Source organism: Zea mays, chromosome 3 (assembly GCF_902167145.1).
Source record: "Zea mays cultivar B73 chromosome 3, Zm-B73-REFERENCE-NAM-5.0, whole genome shotgun sequence".
Taxonomy (NCBI): Eukaryota; Viridiplantae; Streptophyta; class Magnoliopsida; order Poales; family Poaceae; genus Zea; species Zea mays.
In genome coordinates, this window is record NC_050098.1 from 148,571,797 (window position 1) to 148,592,024 (window position 20,228).

A 20,228-nucleotide genomic window follows, 5' to 3' on the forward strand; every position below is an offset into this window, starting at 1 on the left:
ATCTATAACAAAAATTTCATGAACATTTCTTCTCTGGCGATTATGAGCTAGATTTAGTAGACTTAGTAGCCCTACGACAAGAAAAGGATGAATCGGTTAGTGATTACATCCAGAGATTACGGGATACGAGAAACCAATGCTTTCAAATTCATTTAACAGATAAACAACTGGCGGGAATAGCCTTTGATGGATTGCGCTATTATTTAAAAGAGAAATTAGAAGGCATCCAGTTCTTTACGCTAGCACAATTACATCAGAGAGCTTCGGCTTGTGAAAGCCGAAGCAAAGAACTAGTCAAAACGGTTCATCATAATGTCCATATAGTAGAACACAGTCAAAGTAGTTCGGACGGTGAACCAAAGGAAATTTACACTGCCAAAATAGTTTGGCCTGAGCAGGCCAAATCTTCGGCTTGCTCCTCCTTGCAGCCAGTTCAAAAGAAACGACAGGAGGAGATTAAGTTTACATTTAATGTTGGCCAATGTGATAAGATATTCGATGAATTACTAAAAAATGGTAACATTAAGATTGATTATATCGTTCCACCTGCCGACGAACTAAAGCGTCGCGCATATTGCAAGTGGCACAACTCATTTTCCCATGCCACTAATGATTGTAATGTGTTTCGACGACAAATCCAATCGGCCATTAATGAGGGACGATTGAAATTTCAGGAGGACACGGAGCCCTTTCCAATGAATATGATCGACTTCAATGGCAAAAAGGTCCTAATTCGGCCCAGCACAGCCGATAAGGGCAAAGACAAAGAAGTCATCATCGGCAACGCACGGGAGGCCAATGGAAACAACAAAATTGCTTGCAGGAAAGTGGTGGCCGAAAAAACTCCTGATGGAGGGGAGACACTAAAGGTGACCATCACAAACTCCGGCACTGGAGGGCAAGTGCAGACAAGGGGACATGCGCAAGAACCCATACTACGCATCACGGACGGTCCGGTGCCCAGGCGCGGATGGTCCGTGACATCGCTAGACGGGCCGGAGCATTCCAGCGGACGGTCCAGCAACGCCAAAGAACCAAGGCGACCACGTACCTTCAAACCACGACGACCAGAAATAGGTACGTGGAAAACTAACACGTTCAAGACAACTGGTCGGTTGGTAAAACCCAGCCCGACCTTTGATCAATTATTGTCTAAATATGTGAAAAAGAAGGCTGGCCCCAGCGACCGGCCACCAAAGCGACCTCTCTTACCCACCCAGGTGCGATGGCAGGTTAGGTCGATTGGACCACCACACCAATCGGAAAGGACGGGAGGTCATAATGTTCAGTTAATACCTAACGTACCTGCATGGACACCTCCACCACCATATCCACCTATGCCATATCCATACACATACATACCTCCACAATATGTCCCAAATCAAATGTGGGGCATGCCACCATACCCATTTGGGATGCCATAGTACCCCGCTTGGGGGGCACCCAAACATCTGTATTCAATAGGTTGACACCTCCAGTACAAGACTGATTGAGAGCCCCTCAATCTGGTCCACGAGCACAGACCCAGCAAGATTGCCGAACAACTCGGCCCCAAAGGCTGACTAATCCGGCAGGGGGGCATACAGCTACAACCTCCAACAGTACGAAAAAAAGGAGACGTCATTAAAATAGGAACGGCAGATGTCGTCGTACAACAAAATAACGAAGGGACGATGATTTTTGGTGAATCGACCAACACAAACAAAAAAGAAGGAACGACTGTTGACAAAACAGCTGATCCAAAATACTCCATGCCCCGATGGTGCCCATCGGGATTGACACGATCGCAAAAGCGAAAATTACAGCGCCTTAGAGCAAAGGAGAATCAGGAGAAGGAGGCGAAAAAATATTCAATGACACGCATCCGCAGTATCCACCACCGCAAAAGAGATGGAGACCAAAGGTCGTTGAGGAAAATCAAACGGCCACAAAGATAGAAAATAAAACAACAACTGTGCAGCTCTTTGCAGGTATGGCAGACAGTCCGGCTATAAAGACCGGACCAACCGTACAGGACGCGGACCGTCCGATCCCTGAGGCCGAATCATCCGCAATACACCATGACACCTGCAACGACGTACCAACACATATGGAGGAAGATGACCTGCAAGGAGAAGACCTGGTCGACTACGAGGCTACGCCAGAACATTTAGAAAATTAGGAAAGCAAGGTGACGAATTGGTCAGGACCAGTATGACGCTCGGCGGTGATGGGACTGACAATTCGATCAAAGCTAAAGGGGTCACATCCGTTGAGTCAACCATCAGGACCAAGGCCACTGCATACCATCCTTGTAAGTGGCAAGATGCCTAAGAAAACTGATGTGATACATCGAGTTAGTTGCTTTTGGTTCGCTCAGCTCCACCAAAAGGCAGGGGGGCATATGTTCGACACCAAAAAGAGAGGGCGGACGGTCCGCGCCTGTGGCTCGGACGGTCCGCGCGTGCGCAGAACAGATTAGGGTTCCGAGTTTTTTTGCTGTGTTTGTTGGCTAGATTCTCGGAATTAGCTCGGGAAGTTTGTTTGTAAAGGGTCCAGCCCCCTCCTCTATAAATAGAGAGGTATACGACCGATTTGTAATCCGCAATCGAATCAATACAACTTCTATTTCGCATTTATTTCCAGTACAATTAGGAGTAGTTCTAGTCTAGTTCTAGTTTAGCCTCTCGATCTCCAAATTCTCCGCCTCTCTTCGACTCTACGTCGATTAGAGGAGTCTAGGTCGGCCGGCCCGAGCCTAGACAACTCCTAGGATCTCTCCTCCCCGACGGGGTCCCTCCCGGGAGCGAGATCCAGGCGCCGCCGGCGATCTTCCGCCGCCCCTGCGTACGCGCGGACCGTCCGGCCCCAGGGCGCGGACCGTCCGGCCGTCAGGCAGGAGCCCTAGCCTTGCACCAGGCCGCGGACCGTCCGGCCCCTGCGCGCGGACCGTCCGGCCCTGTGCAGAGAGCACCGCCGCGCCTCGCACCAGGCCACGGACCGTCCGGCCCCTGCGCGCGGACCGTCCGCCCCTGTGCAGAAGGCACCACCACGGTTCTTGTTGAGTGTTTGGCGCTCCAAAAAGGCATCAACAGTTAGCTACTGCTTGTCTGCTTTAGTTCAGTGGTGCATTTCATTTCCAACACCAAACAAAAAACAGGCATCACAACTGCACAACAAGCATTTAGTGTTTTTAAAAAATCATATAACAAAAGTGTAGCACATTACATCTGTTTGACTATTTCTGTCTTCCTGAGAAAGACAAATCATCACATTATTAGTTTACCACAACTCAAAGCCATAGTCGGGCAATCAACAACCAACCAAGCAAAAGCAAGCAAGCACACAGCCACACGCCTATAGGCCATAGTCCAGAACAGACGTTCCAGTTAGCAGTCAGCATAGGCGCCAGGCACTTAAGCGAGCAGCAAGGTAGCAGACCACTACAACATTGCACGTCTGCACTGGTACATGGTCCATGTGGAGACACTTGGTTGCTGGGCTGCTTCGCTGGGCGCCTGGGCATCGAATTACTGGGTCGTGTGCGCGACCTGTCATTGGCTTGGCGGCTGGCAATCTAGTACGCAGGTAATACTTCGGGTTTATTGGGTAGATCGGGTACCGCGGGGTATTACCTGATTAGGCCTGAATTTAAATCGGGTATTTAGTTCTGTTACCCACTGAAACCATTCGGGCATCGGACTTCAGGCTAAACGGGTATGGGCTCGGGTATTTCGGACTTCGGACTACGGGCTCGGGTTTTATGCCCAGAGTTAGATGGAGCCGAGGGAGGTGCTCACAGAGGAGGAGCTCCTCACGATGGCGCGTAATGGAGGAGCGGAGGGAGGTGCGTATGGGTTCGATTTTGCCAAAGGAAGAACGGGAACGCTCGCGTCCGCCTGATTTTAGCGAGCGGGTTCATCCGGATTTTTGCACTATACCGGAACGGATAGATTCTGAGAGCCGCTCCACTCTTCCCAAGTAGCTAACCAAACACCTGAAACATAGGAATAGAACGGCTCCGTTCTCATCTGCTCACCAACCAAACACACCCTAAGGGTGCATTATTAGAATGCAGCGATTCATTCTAGTTTTTTAAATAGAGTCGTTCTATTCTTTGTTGGTTAAGTAGAACAGAGTTACTTTGTTTTTTGTTTGGTTAAAGAGTAGAATAAAGTGGAGCCGCTCCGTTCTTTATTTAGTTGGAGAGTCATATGAGTGTAGAGGAAAGAAAATGGAGGAGAGCGCTCACAAGCATCTGACTATTTTGGTGGAACGGGAGCACTCTAACCGCCAAAGGCCAAGTGTTTGGAGCGCTTGTTGCTTCCTAGAGATGCGTCCGGCGGGCCAAGAATCTGTACGCAGCCCACCTAGATAATGGGCTACTCGCGAGTCGCGATGCCTCCAAGTCCATATTCCACATTGCTTGTGGCCAGGGAAGGAGACTGGACCCGAGACGATCCTACCCGAGGAAAAAAGTCTCATTTGTACGCTCTACAAACTTGCTATGATATGATTTTCTTCTCCAGATCTAAAATCAAGATCGAGACATCTTGCCATAACTCTTATAACAGGCTACAAATAGTTTTGAAGACGATTTCATTTATTTTGGTTTTTAAAAAATATGGTACATATGTAGCGAGGTTTTAATAGACAATAAAAATTGTCTACGGGCTTCTAAAACTTCGAACAAAACCGTGTAGATAGATTGGGAAGCGAGATCCAGGTAAAATACTTGAAGCTCCTGAAAATATGAAAAGTAGCCAGAAATTTTTATAAAAGTCTCAAATGCATTCGAGAACTTTACATATAAGAAGCAACCAACAAGAATACAACAAAAATACTGGTATATAGTCAAACTCGAGAATGTTAGACATTTCGTATAGCAAAGTCTACAATTTTATTAAGATGAGACCGTCTTAGGAGTTCAACCATATAGTCACCAAAAACGTTGTTTTACACTGTAGACTGCATTGTTCACGGAGTGGAGTTTCGATATGGAGATAGAAACAGGTAAGCTGCTAGAAATAGCTTGAGATATTGGTGGCACTCTCCTGAAAGATATCAAAAACAAGGCAACACACATGAATAAATTTTTTACCTCCCCTTTCATTAGCTCTTTGTAAGAGATTAATCAAATGAGAGAGGTAACTAAAGTAATTGAAAGATGGAGCTAATAACTCAAATAATAAGTAGATACAAAAATATTTGACTCATTAATATTGAGTATCATTCCGCCTTCATTATTGTCAGGGACCATAATTAGGGGTACCCTCAAGGCTCCTAATTCTCAGCTGGTAACGCCCATCAGCATAAAGCTGCAAAGGCCTGATGGGTGTGATTAAGTCAGGGATCAGTCCACTCGAGGGACTCGATCACGCCTCGCCCGAGCCTAGCCTCGGACAAGGGCACCCGACCCCGGAGGATTTCCGTCTCGCCCGAGGCCCCCTCCAGCGGCGAATATATTTCCGGCTCGCCCGAGGCCCTGTCTTCGCCAAGAAGCAACCCTGACCAAATCGCCGCACCGACCGACCAAATTGCAGGAGCATTTAATGCAAAGGTGGTCTGACACCTTTATCCTGACGCGCGCCCCCCAGCCGACAGAGCCGAAGTGACCGCCGTCACTTCACCGCTCCACTGACCGGCCTGACAGAAAGACAGGGCCGCTTGCGCCGCTCCGACTGCGGTGCAACTTGACAGAGTGAGGCTGACAGGCAGTCAGGCCCGGCCGCAGGCACCATAGGAAGCTCCGCTTCGCCCGACCCAGGGCTCGGACTTGGGCTAAGCCCCGGAAGACGGCGAACTCCGCTCCGCCCGACCTAGGGCTCGGACTCGGGCTAAGCCCCAGAAGACGGCGAACTCCGCTCCGCCCGACCTAGGGCTCGGACTTGGGCTAAGCCCCGAAAGACGGCGAACTCCGCTCCGCCTGACCCAGGGCTCGGACTCGGGCTAAGCCCCGGAAGACAGCGAACTCCGCTCCGCCCGACCTAGGGCTCGGACTCGGGCTCAGCCCCCGAAGACAACGAACTCCGCTCCGCCCGACCCAGGGCTCGGACTTGGGCTCAGCCCCAGAAGACGACGAACTCCGCTCCGCCCGATCCAGGGCTCAGACTTGGGCTCAGCCCCAGAAGACGACGAACTCCGCTTCGCCCGACCCCAGGGCTCGGACTCCGCCCTGGCCTCAGCCGACGGTCTTCGCCTCGCCCGAACCAGGGGCTCGGACGCGACCTCGGCCACGGAAGACAAACTTGACCTCGGCTTCGGAGGAGCTTCCACATCGCCCAACCTAGGGCGCAGACCAGCCACGTCTACAGGAGGCGCCATCATCACCCTACCCCGAGCTGACTCGGGCCACGGGGAACAAGACCGGCGTCCCATCTGGCTCGCTCTGCCAGATAGGCAATGATGGCGCCCCGCATACTCTGTGACGACGGCGGCTCTCAGCCCCCTTACGGAAGCAAGAGGACGTCAGCAAGGACTCAACAGCTCCGACAGCTGTCCCTCCGCCAGGCTCCAGCACTCCTCCGACGGCCACGACATCACACCAGATGGGTGCCAAAATCTCTCCGGTTGCCACGACGGCATGTACTTAGGGCGCTAGCTCTCCTCCGCTAGACACGTAGCACTCTGCTATACCCCCCATTGTACACCTGGATCTTCTCCGTACGCCTATAAAAGGAAGGACCAGGGCCCTCTTAGAGAGGGTTGGCCGCGCGGGGACGAGGACGAGACAGGCGCTCGTGTCAAGCCGCTCGCTCCCTCTCCCGCGTGGACGCTTGTAACCCCCTACTGCAAGCGCACCCGACCTGGGCGCGGGACGAACACGAAGGCCGCGGGATTCCCACCTCTCTCACGCCGGTCTCCGGCCGCCTCACTTTCCCCCCTTCGCGCTCGGCCTCGCGCTCGACCCATCTGGACTGGGGCACACGGCGACATTCACTCGTCGGCTTAGGGACCCCCCGTCTCAAAACACCGACAGTTGGCGCGCCAGGTAGGGGCCTGCTGCGTGTTGACAAACAACTTCCCGTCAAGCTCCAGATGGGCAGTCTCCAGCAACCTCTCCAACCCGGGACGGTGCTCCGTTTCGGGAGTCTTGAGTTCGTGTCCCTCGACGGCAGCTACGACATGATACTCATTCCACCGCCGGGCGACAGCGGCAATGGCGGCCGACAGTCCGCCCGCCGGCGGCGGAATCGACAACGTCTTCCCTGCGTGGTGGAAGAACAACATTCGAGCTCGCCCCGTCCTCTCCCCCGCCAACAGAGGAGGAGGCGGGGCAACCAAGGCCAAGCGGAAGGCAGCGCCTCGTCGACTGTCGAGCGAGTCGACGGCCCCAGCGCCCCAACAGGGGGCGCGTCGGGCATCGACCTCGCGTTTGAGACGAAGGCGAGCGCCGTCTCCCCGCGACACGCCAACTCCGAGCAAACAGACGATGCCAGCGCGCTCGCGAAAGGCTTGTTGGATGTCACCCTCGTACTTGAGACGACGGTGCAGTCAGTCCCTGACGGGACTTCATCACCGCCCATCGACCAAGAGGTACCGATCGATTCCCATCCCACGTCATTTGGATTCAGCCTCAACCCGCCTAGCGACTTCGCTTTGGCGGGCGCTCTCGTAGAGGCGAGTCCAAACCCTCTGGGGTTTCGTATGCGGTCACCTTGGGACCGGCTGACAGACGTCTCGACCTACGGGCCCTCTGGGTCCGAGGAAGACGACGAGCCCAGCTTCTGTTGGGATTTCTCTGGACTTGGCAACCCCAGTGCCATGCGGGACTTCATGACCGCATGCGACTACTGCCTTTCCAACTGTTCCGACGGTAGCCGTAGCCTCGGCGACGAGGACTGCGGCCCAAGTCGCGAATGCTTCCACGTCGATCTAGGGGGTCCCTCCGAAGGCAACCATCTCGGCATGCTGGAGGACGGTGATCTCCCTAGGCCGGTGCCTCGCGTTGACATCCCACGGGAGCTAGCTGTGGTCCCCGTTCAGGCGGGGGGCCATGACCCACAGCTCGAGCAAATCCGCGGGGTGCAGGCCAGGCTCGACGAGGGAGCAGGAGCGCTTGAGCCGATCCGACGGGACGTCGGGCAGGCATGGGCGGGCCAACCTCCGGCCGGAGAAATACGTCATCTACCCCAGGGCTTCCAGCACCGCATCGCCGACGACGTCAGGGTCAGGCCACCACCCGCATCTAGTGGGGTCGGCCAGAACCTGGCTGCAGCAGCAATGCTCCTCCGCGCGATGCCGGAGCCATCAACTACCGAGGGGCGGCGAATCCAGGGAGAGCTCAAGAATCTCCTGGAAGGCGCCGCGGTCCGACGGACCGAGAGCTCTGCCTCCCGAAGGCAGGGGTACCCCTCGGAACCTCATGCCGCGACTTCCCGATTCATGCGGGAAGCCTCGGTCTACACCGGGCGCACGCGCAACACAGCCCTGCGGCCCCGGGTCGCCTCGGCAACGAGCACCATCACCGCGACCGTCGGGCCCACCTCGACGAGAGGGTGCGCCGAGGCTACCACCCCAGGCGTGGGGGACGCTACGACAGCGGGGAGGATCGGAGTCCCTCGCCCGAGCCACCCGGTCCGCAGGCCTTCAGCCGGGCCATACGACGGGCGCCGTTCCCGACCCGGTTCCGACCCCCGACTACTATCATGAAGTACTCGGGGGAGACGAGACCGGGACTGTGGCTCGCGGACTACCGTCTGGCCTGCCAGCTGGGTGGAATGGACGATGACAACCTCATCATCCGCAACCTCCCCTGTTCCTCTCCGACACCGCTCGCGCCTGGTTGGAGCACCTGCCTCCGGGGCAGATCTCCAACTGGGACGACCTGGTCCAAGCTTTCGCCGGCAACTTCCAGGGCACGTACATGCGCCCCAGGAATTCCTGGGACCTCCGAAGCTGCCGACAGCAGCCGGGAGAGTCTCTCCGGGACTACATCCGACGATTCTCGAAGCAGCGCACCGAGCTGCCCAACATCACCGACTCGGATGTCATCGGTGAGTTCCTCGCTGGCACCACCTGCCGCGACCTGGTGAGCAAGCTGGGTCGCAAGACCCCCACCAGGGCGAGCGAGCTGATGGACATCGCCACCAAGTTCGCCTCCGGCCAGGAGGCGGTCGAGGCTATCTTCCGAAAGGACAAGCAGCCCCAGGGCCGCCCATCGGAGGATGCCCCCGAGGCGTCAACTCAGCGCGGCGCCAAGAAGAAGGGCAAGAAGAAGTCGCAAGCGAAACGTGATGCCGCCGACGCGGACCTTGTCGCCGCCGCCGAGTACAAAAACCCTCGGAAGCCCCCCGGAGGTGCCAACCTCTTCGACAAGATGCTCAAGGAGCCGTGCCCCTATCACCAGGGGCCCGTCAAGCACACCCTTGAGGAGTGTGTAATGCTTCGGCGCCACTTCCACAGGGACGGGCCACCCGCGGAGGGTGGCAGGGCCCACGACGATGACAAGAAGGAAGATCACCAGGCAGGAGAGTTCCCCGAGGTCCGCGACTGCTTCATGATCTACGGTGGGCAAGCGGCGAATGCCTCGGCTCGGCACCGCAAGCAAGAGCGTCGGGAGGTCTGCTCGGTGAAGGTGGCGGCGCTAGTCTATCTAGACTGGTCCGACAAGCCCATCACCTTCGACCAAGCCGACCACCCCGACCATGTGCCGAGCCCGGGGAAATACCCGCTGGTCGTCGACCCCGTCATCGGCGACGTCAGGCTCACCAAGGTCCTCATGGACGGAGGCAGCAGCCTCAACATCATCTACGCCGAGACCCTCAGGCTCCTGCGTGTCGATCTGTCCTCCATCCGGGCAGGCGCTACGCCCTTCCATGGGATCATTCCCGGGAAGCGCGTCCAGCCCCTCAGACAACTCGACCTTCCCGTCTGCTTCGGAACACCCTCCAACTTCCGAAGGGAGACCCTGACGTTCGAGGTGGTCGGGTTCCGAGGAACCTACCACGCGGTGCTGGGAAGACCATGCTACGCGAAGTTCATGGCCGTCCCCAACTACACCTACCTGAAGCTCAAGATGCCGGGCCCCAACGGGGTCATCACCGTCGGCCCCACGTACAAACACGCGTTCGAATGCGACGTGGAGTGCGTGGAGTACGCCGAGGCCCTTACCGAGTCCGAGGCCCTCATCGCCGACCTGGAGAGCCTCTCTAAGAAGGTGCCAGACGTGAAACGTCATGCCGGCAACTTCGAGCCAGCGGAGACGGTTAAGGCCGTCCCCCTCGACCCCAGCGGCGACGCCTCCAAGCAGATCCGGATCGGCTCCGGGCTCGATCTCGAATAGGAAGCAGTGCTCGTCGACTTTCTCCGCGCGAACGCCGACGTCTTCGCGTGGAGTCCCTCGGACATGCCCGACATACCGAGGGATGTCGCCGAGCACTCGCTGGACATCCGAACCGGAGCCCGACCTGTCAAGCAGCCTCTGCGCTGATTCGACGAGGAGAAGCGCAGAGCCATAGGCGAGGAGATCCGCAAGCTAATGGCGGCAGGGTTCACCAAAGAGGCGAAAGGCGTCAAGCTCAATCCCGAAAGGTGTGTCTTCGGGGTGCCCCGAGGCATGCTCTTGGGGTTCATCGCCTCCAAGCGAGACATCGAAGCCAACCCGGAGAAGATCGCGGCCATCGCGCAGCACCCCGAGCCCTTGTTGGAGACACCCGGGGGCTACACGCACCCCTGGGAAGGGCTGCTTGTCATCGCCAAAGTTCTGAAGCCCGGAACATACAAGCTGGCCAACAGCCAAGGCGAGGTCTATAGCAACGCTTGGAACATCCAAAAGCTACGTCACTCCTACCCTTAAGATCTTTTCAAGTTGTTCATATACCTTGCTCCCACGCAAGTTTTAGTCGTCAAGGAAGGGTCAGCCTTGCCTCGGCATTGCCCGACCCTCCCTCGGGGGCTAAAAAGGGGGGAACCCCTCTGCGTCAAGATTGGGGAACCCCTCTGCGTCCAAAATTTTCAATCGAAAAGGCTTTTGCGTTCCCCCGGCTATGTCGGAAGCAGGACCCCAAGGAGCGAACGCGGGTGCATGTAAGTGGCAAGGCCGACTGAGCCGAGGGACTCCTATGCCTCCGGGTTACGGACACCTCACTCGTCACCCGCCACGAAGAGTGACCCCTACTTGGGGAAGCCACCCTGCTACTAACAGGCGAAGCCGGACACACAAAATGAAAGGGAAAATAGTACGACTTCATGCAACGGTAACAAAGTGTTCAGGCCTCAGCGGTCGCAGAAAGACACACGTGCATCCAACAGAAACTGCTCCAACAGAGTTAAGCGTCGCCTCGGGAAGGAGCCGCGCCTTCGGCTTCGTCCCCGCCCTCGGCAAAGTCCATCCCGGCTTCCGACGACGGCGCAGGCGGGAGGATCTCTGCCTCAAAGGTGGTCGCCAGCACTGCGCTCGGACCCGCGGCGGCCGCATCGAGCCTCTGGACTTCTGCCAGGGCGGCTTCATCTTCATCGGGAAGGCAGTACCCCTCGCTGACCCGCTCCAGATCCACAACGTAGTGGGAAGCGAGCACGGCGAAGACCCGCCTGACGCCGTGGTGTAGCGCCTCGCGGAGTCTGCCGCGCACATGATCGCCCAAGACCTGCAGGCGACTTTGAGGGGAGCTTCCTGAGGGGACGTCGCCGGAGCCAAGGACTCGGCAAAAGTCCGAGACGGCCTCGGACATGGCCGCGTGGTCGGCCTCCCTCTGCTCGGCCGCCCCGGCAAGCGCCTCGGCAAGCGCCTTGGCGGACTCATCAAGGGCGGACTCGAGCTCTGCGAACAGCCAAAAGAAAGATCTCAAACGCAAGCAGAGGAAACAAGCAGGAACGAAAACCAAAGATGGCCAAGGCGTACCTCCGGCTCGGGCACGCTGCTCCGAGGCTGCGACCTGGGCTGCGGCCAGGTCGGCTGCAAGGGTTTCAGCCCGGCTTTCGGCTTCGGCAGCCCGGCCCCGAGATTGGTCCCGCTCCTTGACGACCCGGTCGAACTCCGACTGCTGTCGTTGCGCTTCTGCGCGCGCCGCGGCCGCCTCGGCTCTCAGATCAGTGCAGAGCAATCGAAGGTCTGCCACCTCGGCACCCTGCTGAGAGAGGCGCGCAGTAGCCCCGACGAGCGAAGTCCTCAGGGATCGCAGCGAGCCCCAGATTTCAACCTCGCGGCGGATGAACGACGACTTGGCGGCGCTCAGATCCGTCAGATCCTGGGGGAAGGAAGCGGGGCGTCACGAAAGACGCCTTGGTCACAAAAGAAAAAAGGTATGCCTGAAACCGTTACCTGGAGGATTTTGGGGACGTCCTTGCAGAAAACCTCCAGCGACGACCGGAGCGACCCCACCGTTGCTTTGGCACACTCGCGGAGCTCGTCCCAGGACTGGTCCTCCCGTTCATCGTCGAGAACGAAGACGGGATCCGAGGCCTCACGGGTCCAGAACCGGAGCAACTGGCGCCGGCCCTCGGAGCTCCGCCGCACAGCGACGAGGCTGCCGCCCGGCGGGACGGATCGCGTCTCCACGCCCCCCTCTTCCGAGACACCGAGCGCCGAGGCCTCAGCCGCCTCAACGTCGGCAGCGACCAGTCGCTCCCCGACTGGGACGACGACGGCTTCAATAGCGACAGGTGCCGGCACCGCCGGCACGTCCGGTGGGCCCGGGGCCACGTCTGCGTCAGCCGCCTCCCCTATCACAATGGCCGCCTCAGCAGAAGAGCCAGCCTCGGGAACTCGCTCCACGGCGACTGATGCCGCCTGAGCCCCCTGCTGTGGAGCACCTTGCGAGAAGGTCAGCTGAACGGCAAGGCCCGGAGCGGCGCTGGCCGCGCAAGCCGGCGCCGTCTTAAGGGCCTTCCGGGGTGCCAGGTCGGTCAGGCCATGGCTTCGCTTGCTGAGGGAAAAAGAAAAATCACGGCCGGGACATACGAATGAAAAGCCAGGACGAAGACATTCCAAGATACTTACCCGCTCCGGGCCATGATCAACCGTGCATGGGGGGAGGTCTCTCGGATCTCGACCCCCGGAGCCGCCGCCGAGGTCCGCTCCGCCGGCAGCTTCGACACCACCCTTGCTTTGGGCGCCCTGGACGCCCGGGGGGCGGACTGCCCAGGCACTGCCACGGCGACCTGAAGGTCGCTACCCTGCGCTGCCGGCGTGGGCGGCGGCTCTCGGGGAGCAGACGCCTCGGCCTGGCTCCCCGGGGTCGCCTCAACTCCTCCAGCCGAGGGGTCAAGTACCCTCTCGGATTGCCCCCGCTCCTCGGGCCGGGACCCCGGCGTCCCGACTCCGGGGACTGGCGGCATCAGCCCGCTCGGGGGCTGGCTTGACGGCTCCTGGCCTAACCCCAAGCCAGGGCTGAGGCCAAGGCAGGCAGCCATGTCGTCTTCCTCGTCATCATCTTTATCATCGTCGTCGTCGTCGGGCGTTTCCGGCGACGGCTCCCTCGGGAGCCCCTCCCTCTCCTGCCGACGACGAAGCTTTTCCAAGGCGTCTCGAGCCCGCATCCGCTCGCGGGCCCGGGCCTTCTCCGCGTCCTTCTTCTTCTTCTTCTCCTCCGCGGCAACCCGCCGCGTTGCTCGGTCCACCGCATCCTGCGGGACCCATGGCAGGGAAGGCTTGTGCCACCCCACCTCCTGAAGAAGGAGGAAAATCCCAACCGTAAAGAACCAGGAGCAACCCGATGCAAGAGGAAGGAAGGAGCAGACACTCACCAGAGTCACGCACCCTTGGTCTGGGCGCATCAAAGGCTGGGAGAAGGCGCTGGGGTCCGGTTTCCCCAACGCGACGGCCACCCGCCCATGGAGGACGTCGAAGGGAAGAGGGTCCGAGGACATCCGCGAGCCCTCCAAGTCAGCCTCCAGTGTCATCTCCCAAAGCGGCAACCGACGCTCCGCCAAGGGAAGCACCCTCTGGCGGTGGATGGCGGCAATCACTCCCGCGGCGGTGAGTCCCCCTTTCTGCAACACCTCCAAGGCCTTGAGAAGGGGTTCGAGGGTTTTCTGTCTCTCGTGCGGGGTCCCGTGGCGCCAAGCATCGGCGGCGACGGTGACTACTCGCTGGGAAAACGGCGGGAGCAACTCGCCGTCATTCCGTAGGTAGAACCACCGGCGCTGCCACCCTTTGTTCGAAGACGCAAGGATGGCAGGGATGTATAGCGACGCCCGCGACTGCCTCAGCAGGAGGGTGCAGCCGCCAGCCCGCACTGCCGCGCGGACCTTTCTCTCCCCCGTCGGCGAAGCGAAAAGCTCCGCGAAAAAGAGATGGGTCCACAGGTCCCAGTGGGGGGCGATCCCCAAGTACCCCTCGCACACCGCTACGAAGATGGCGGCCTGCGAGATGGAGTTGGGGCTGAGGTTGTGCAACTCCACCCCGTAGTGGTGCAGGATCACCCGCATAAAGCGGCTCGCCGGCACACCGAATCCCCGCTCGTGGAAGGAGACGAAGCTCACGATGTACCCCGGCGGTTGGGATGGAGCGGCTCCGCTCACGGGGGGAATCCATTCCGGTCGCTGCTCATCGGTGAGGGGGCGAAGTAAACCCTCGCCAACAAGATCCTCCAGATCACTCGCCATCATCGTGGAAAAAGGCCATGGGTCGCGCGGCGAGATGATGGTCACCCGGTCGGCCATCACCGAGCAGAAGGGGTGGTGGCGCAAGGGACAGGGAGGGCGGTTTCCTCTTCTCTGGCTAAGTCTCTCGGGTTACGAAAACCTAAGAGGGAGGCAGGAAGCAGAGCAAAGAACCACCGCCAGACCCTCTCCCGAGTATATAAAGACCAAGGCAAGACCGGTTCAACGTTCCGCCCGGACCGGACGCGGGATTCAAAAGCACAAAGCAAAACAGCCGTTCCCCGAACGGCTCACGCACGCACAACGGCCGCCCCGCGATCCGCGCGCCCCGTCACATTAACTCCACGACGGGACAGGCGGCGCCTCTGGCAAGAGAAGCGGGCGACGCTTCGCCTTCGCCATAATGGCCGTGCCAAAAAAGGTACGCTGCGCCGTTCGATTTCGTATCCTTTTCCTTTTTTCCTCTTTCTCTCTCTTACAATAGGGACCGGGAAAGGGGGATACCCCGAAAAGGATCCTTCCCCATAAAGGAACCAGGCTCCGAGCCTCCCTACTGATCAGAGGTTCGAAGGCTGGCCCCTCGGAAGGGTTCGACAGCCGCCTCAGATCACGTGGGCCCTACAACCACTACTGGTCAGAGGTTCGAAGGCCGGCCCCTCGGAAGGGTTCAATGACCGCCTCAGGCTACTCGGGCTCCGCGCCCACTACTGATTAGGGGTTCGAAGGCTGGCCCCCGAAGGGTTCACAGCCGCCTCAGACACAGCGAGGGATGACCATGGGTACGTTCGATACATAACCAAGGCTCGGGCTGCGCTCCCGAGGTACCCTAGGACATTTCCGAGACCAGCGGGAACGATCTTGTAACGGAATCCCATCAGAGGGAGGCATCGAGCCCTCAGACCCCGTCGCCAGGGGACCGGGTCCGGCAGATCACCCGCAGGTACTTTTGGGCGTGCCTCTGGGCCCCTAGCCGACCCCTAACGAACGGGGCACGGACGTCCACTCGGATTACCCGCCTGCAGCTCACTGGAGACACCATGTTCGGCGCCCATAGAGGGCAACATGGCGCTTTCCCCCCTCCTCCTTGCGGAAAGGCGACGCAGGGGCGTATATAAAAAAGTCGAGTCTATCCCTGATCACCCTCTCGCCCTGTGCAGAGGCTCGGGGGCTGCTCTCGCAAACTCGGCTCCGGCCAAACCGTTGACAGCGTCAACATACCAGCCCGAGAACTTGGGACCCGACCGTACACCCGGGCTACAGCCAGCTCGCATGAGGGAACGACCAGACCAGCCGAAGCATTACGCGAGGCATTAAGACCTCGGAGGAGTGAAACCACTCCTCCGAGGCCTCGGGGGCTACACCCGGCGGGTGCGCTCGCGCGCACCCACCGGAACAAAACGCAACCGAGAAAGGCTGGTCCCCTTGCAAAAAAGTGCGACGAAAGCCTCCAAGCGAGTGCTAACACTCCCTTCGAGGCTCGGGGGCTACTGTCGGGGACCATAATTAGGGGTACCCTCAAGGCTCCTAATTCTCAGCTGGTAACCCCCATCAGCATAAAGCTGCAAAGGCCTGATGGGTGCGATTAAGTCAGGGATCAGTCCACTCGAGGGACTCGATCACGCCTCGCCCGAGCCTAGCCTCGGACAAGGGCAGCCGACCCCGGAGGATTTCCGTCTCGCCCGAGGCCCCCCTCCAGCGGCGAATATATTTCCGGCTCGCCCGAGGCCCTGTCTTCGTCAAGAAGCAACCCTGACTAAATCGCCGCACCGACCGACCAAATTGCAGGAGCATTTAATGCAAAGGTGGCCTGGCACCTTTATCCTGACGCGCGCCCCCCAGCCGACAGAGCCGAAGTGACCGCCGTCACTTCGCGGCTCCACTGACCGACCTGACAGAAAGACAGCGCCGCCCGCGCCGCTCCGACTGCGGTGCCACTTGACAGAGTGAGGCTGATAGGCAGTCAGGCCCGGCCGCAGGCACCATAGGAAGCTCCGCTTCGCCCGACCCAGGGCTCGGACTTGGGCTAAGCCCCGGAAGACGGCGAACTCCGCTCCGCCCGACCCAGGGCTCGGATTCGGGCTAAGCCCCGGAAGACGGCGAACACCGCTCCGCCCGACCCAGGGCTCAGACTTGGGCTAAGCCCCGAAAGACAGCGAACTCCGCTCCGCCCGACCCAGGGCTCGGACTCGGGCTAAACCTCGGAAGACGGCGAACTCCGCTCCGCCCGACCCAGGGCTCGGACTCGGGCTCAGCCCCCAAAGACAACGAACTCCGCTCCGCCCGACCCAGGGCTCGGACTTGGGCTCAGCCCCAGAAGACGATGAACTCCGCTCCGCCCGACCCAGGGCTCGGACTTGGGCTCAGCCCCAGAAGACGACGAACTCCGCTTCGCCCGACCCCAGGGCTCGGACTCCGCCCTGGCCTCAGCCGACGGTCTCCGCCTCGCCCGAACCAGGGGCTCGGACGCGACCTCGGCCACGGAAGACAGACTCGACCTCGGCTTCGGATGAGCTTCCACATCACCCAACCTAGGGCGCAGACCAGCCACGTCTACAGGAGGCGCCATCATCACCCTACCCCGAGCTGACTCGGGCCACGGGGAACAAGACTGGCGTCCCATCTGGCTCGCTCCGCCAGATAGGCAATGATGGCGCCCCGCATACTCTGTGACGACGGCGGCTCTCAGCCCCCTTACGGAAGCAAGAGGACGTCAGCAAGGACTCAACAGCTCCGACAGCTGTCCCTCCGTCAGGCTCCAGCACTCCTCCGACGGCCACGACATCACACCAGATGGGTGCCAAAATCTCTCCGGCTGCCACGACGGCATGTACTTAGGGTGCTAGCTCTCCTCCGCTAGACACGTAGCACTCTGCTATACCCCCCATTGTACACCTGGATCTTCTCCTTCCGCCTATAAAAGGAAGGACCAGGGCCCTCTTAGAGAGGGTTGGCCGCGCGGGGACGAGGACGAGACATGCGCTCGTGTCAAGCCGCTCGCTCCCTCTCCCGCGTGGACGCTTGTAACCCCTTACTGCAAGCGCACCCGACCTGGGCGCGGGACAAACACGAAGGCCGCGGGATTCCCACCTCTCTCACGCCGGTCTCCGGCCGCCTCACTTTCCCCCCTTCGCGCTCGGCCTCGCGCTCGACCCATCTGGGCTGGGGCACGCGGCGACATTCACTCGTCGGCTTAGGGACCCCCCGTCTCGAAACGCCGACAATTATACAACAAATGATTACAATCATACCTTCTAGCTTGCAAGAAGCAATCCATGTGATTGGTTAGCTGTATCGTCTCATCCCACGCCACCACGTGCGTTGACTTTATCTGAGTTTGTGTTTGGTTGCCTACACGTGTGAAGCACAGACTACATGGACAGACGCAAAATAAGTTATATTGGTTGCATCCACACGTACGCCCAAAACGAATGTACGCGGTCGGCCAGGTTCGCGCGAGATTGTACGTGTGGGTGCGGCCATCCAATCAGACGGAATATGAAGGTAAAGAAGATACAACTTCCTAGGTAGAAAACGAATGATTAAAACACACTTTTGTGTAAAACAAAAGGTAGAATCACTTTCTTCCAATCTCCGAGCGTGTCTGTGTGCATGGCACTATGCTCCTATTTATAGTCACGGGGTACAACTTCGGCAAAATTGCATCTCTTGGTGATAACATTGTTGAACAAGTCTTGGTGATCTCGTCATTCTCTTGATGGATTCTTCATTGTACACGCACACCCATAGATACGAAGCTTATAGCTTCGTCTTCGCGATCGTGATCGCATGTAGTCATCTTCGAATGAAGGTCTCATTCAACATTTATCCTGTTACTCTCGAAATAAACTAAATAATAACTGGTTAATTAATATTTTGAGGACCTTCGACTACATAGGGGCCCCAACAGTAGTCCCTGTGTAATTAGTTCGTTTTTCATAACGAGCTTAGACCACAGAATAAATGAAGACCCGCATTGAAGGTCTAAAAACACTTTCTCTGAGCTCGTTGGTGAAAACGAATGATTAAAACACACTTTTGTGAAAACATGCTATGGAGGGTCTGTCGGTGTTTTGGGTCCGACCGCACACCCAGGGTTGCCCCTCGGGGTGCTTTTTGGAGTAGGACGGTGTTACTGACTGTAGCTCGATGGTTCATGCCAGATGCACGAGAGACAGTAGAAAATCTTGTACAGGTTCGGGCTGCTTTGAGATGCGTAACACCCTACATCCTGGTGTGGATCTTTTATGTGGTGGGTTACAATGGAGTTCTCTAGTACGAGAGATGCTAGAGAGCTGAGTAGATGGCTAATGAGTGAGTTGTGTTTGAGGGGGTGCCCTCTAGGCCTTATATACTCGACCGTGGGGCGTTACATGCGGATATGATAACAACGTGCGCCTAAGTAATAGTGAATCGACTGAGCTTATCTTCCTATTATTCTGCTGACTTATCATCATTCAGCTCCGACGCCTGAGGTCGCAGTGCGGGAGAATCGGATCACTGCTGTGAATAATGCTTGAATTCATTGGGCCGCCTGGGCTCGAGTTGATCCAATCTTGCGCTGATCCATTCTGCCAGACATTTCTCCCCAGGCCCACGAAGGGATGGCCTTGCAAAACAATGGGCCCAAGGCCTTTCGTGAGCTCTTCTAGCCTTCTAGTGGACCCGGGGGATATCTGTCCCCCACAAGCCCCCAATCTTTGAGTTGATTTTGAAATAATCGGCCCAAAGATTCTAGGTCCAGCTTGTAGTTTTTGACATTGGTAAGGAATGCTTTGAAAATAGGCCTGTCGAGTTGTTGCTTCTAAACTCTGAGTAACTCGGTAAAAACGATCTTCTGTTATCCTCTCATGTCATTATTCATTGGTCTTCACTTTGTTCTTCAGAATTCGGTGCACTGTCTTGGGCTTGTGCTTTGGAGATCAACATTCTGCTATCTGGGGTTCAGGATTCATTGGGTGCACTGGAGGTGCACCCAATGGGTGAAGCCCACGAGCTTTGAGTGGATTACTGAAAATAATCAACTCAAAGGTCTTCACCTCATGCTTTTTAGGAATCATCTTTATCTTCATCTCATGCTTTAGAAATCAGCATTGTTTTATCTTCATCTCATGCTTTGGAAATCAGCATTTTATCGTTAGTTCATGCTTTAGAGATCATCATTCTGTCTTTTGGGGTTAATGATTGGGTGTAGCCCCCGAGCTTTGAGTGGATTACTGAAAATAATCCACTCAAAGGTCTTCATCTCATGCTTTTAGAAATCATCCTTTTATCTTCATCGAATGCCTTAGAATTCAGCATTATATCATCAGCTTTATGCTTTAGAGATCAGCATACGGTTTTGCCTTTGAGATCAATAACGCGGTCTACCCATGTCCTGTTAGGTTTGAAATTTATTTGATCTGCGACAGATTGGACGTCCGGTAGATGGCTCTTGGCTGGTCTTCATTTTGCTTCGTGCTTCAATGCTTCTGTTGATTAGACTTGTACTTCAGCAGCTATTTTTGGTTTTCCTCCGATATCTATCGATATCTTCCTTCTGTCTTGATACATTCATTGCGTATACTGTATGGATGTGACTGTTTGGGAAAATCTATTGAAAATTCATGGGTGTCCCCCCAATGGGTGTAGCAAAGGGACGGCTTGGTGCGCTGAGCGTTTAGCAAACTGCCCCTGAGTAGTAACTTGACGTGACCGCGGGGTGTAAT